This window comes from Seriola lalandi, unplaced genomic scaffold, assembly GCF_002814215.2.
Source record: "Seriola lalandi dorsalis isolate HSWRI2012SDOR001 ecotype SW California unplaced genomic scaffold, Sedor1 jcf7180002054062, whole genome shotgun sequence".
Taxonomy (NCBI): Eukaryota; Metazoa; Chordata; class Actinopteri; order Carangiformes; family Carangidae; genus Seriola; species Seriola lalandi.
The window spans coordinates 713164-714728 of NW_019524615.1; the positions used below are offsets into that span (position 1 = coordinate 713164).

The following is a 1565-nucleotide window of genomic DNA, read 5'->3' on the forward strand; positions in this document are numbered from 1 at the left end:
GAGTTGATAAGAACCAGGTGAGAAGGTGAGGTAAAGAGTGGATGAGAAGAATCCCAACCTTGACCTGCCAGATGGAGAAGTTTTCTCTCCTTCACATCCTTCACCTGCCCTGTTCCCCTCCTTCAACACATTTCCATCCATCCACCCATCCTGCAACTCTGCCCCCTTCCTTTTTTGTTTCATTTCATGAGTGCAGACTTGTGCAGTGTTGTGTCAGAGAGAGAGAGATGAGAGTAAAGGACAGGGTCTGTTCTTTCTCAGTTATTGCTATGTAAATCTAAGACGAAGAGAGGAAAAAAAAAAAAAACCTACAAAACTTGAAGCACGTACAGTAGGAGAGAGATGTGTCCTGTTTCTTTCTTCTCACACAAGAAAGATGGTGGTGATGATGGAGTGAGGGGGCAGCAGCCAGACGTATTACTGTTCTTTTGCCCCATTTGGCTTTAGTGCGGCTGCGTTATGATGTTGTCCGCCAGGTAAACTTGCGTTTTAATGCAGCTCAGTTTCAGTGTCTGCTCACTTCCATCTGTGATAATCTTCAATCCAATAAAATTCTCACAGATATTCAATTTCCAGGAATACACACATTTACTCACATACTGTTCAGGTTACGTCCTGTCAGTCCGCCAATGTGTTCTGATCACAGATTTACTGCAGGTCGGTCAGGATTGATTACCGCACACACACAGTAGTACTTTGTATTTTACACACTGTGCTCACATTCCCCTTCCTTTTCCTTTCCTTTTACAAACTCATAATGTGATCATTAAGCAGGCTTTTATGTCAGATTAGGCCCACATCCTTTCTCCATTAGACAAATCCATTAGACACATACACGGCCAGTATTACAACACTCCTATTCACAGATACAGATTGGAACAAGCATTATCTGTGTACACACACACACACACACACACACACACACACACACACACACACACACACACACACACACACACACACAATTAAGAGCTGTCTTGTCCTAAGCCAGGACTAAATACTTAAATAGCATAAAGTGCTACTCCTCTAACTCTTAACATTTGTCTTGAGTTAAAGACTCAATAACACACAACATGGTGGTGACGTGCCAAAAATGCCACAGTTTGGGATGCCTTATAAAAAGCCAGAGTTTCATTTGTCTTCTTCAGGGGAATTTTGATGATGAGCTAAGAAACGACAAAGTTTTTTGTCCTAGGGGAAATATTTAGTTTACAGAGTCACCATCAGTGTCTTGGAGATTTAGTGAATAACTGATTTAGAGTCTCTCGGGTCATGAAACACACGTTTGGTGTGTGATTTAGAGAAGTGCAGATAGACCTTGGACATCCTGAAATCTGAGGCTGCAATGATGTCAGGGTCAGGACATGATATTTATTAGAAAAAGACACACAGAGGAGGACGTCTATGATTTCAAAGCAACTAAACCACACCATGTTTGAACAAAAAAAAAAGTGTTTATTCCAGAACCTTTGAGTGCGATAATAAATACATGAGCACTTGGCCAACATACTAGTGTGGCGCATGAAGCATCCACACAGAGCACCTAAACCAGCTTCATCTTGGTG

The 1565-nt window shown here is 41.8% G+C and overlaps 1 protein-coding gene across 1 annotated transcript in view; it reads right to left on the minus strand.

Annotated features, from left to right (window-relative positions):
• Positions 1-1434: 1434 nt before the first annotated feature.
• The window catches only part of mindy3 (MINDY lysine 48 deubiquitinase 3), a 20318-nt gene continuing 20187 nt past the window's right edge, over positions 1435-1565 (minus strand). The window contains 1 exon segment of the mRNA XM_023403147.2: positions 1435-1565. This exon segment is cut by the window's right edge and continues 888 nt beyond it. The gene's annotated coding sequence lies outside the window, so the exon portion shown is untranslated.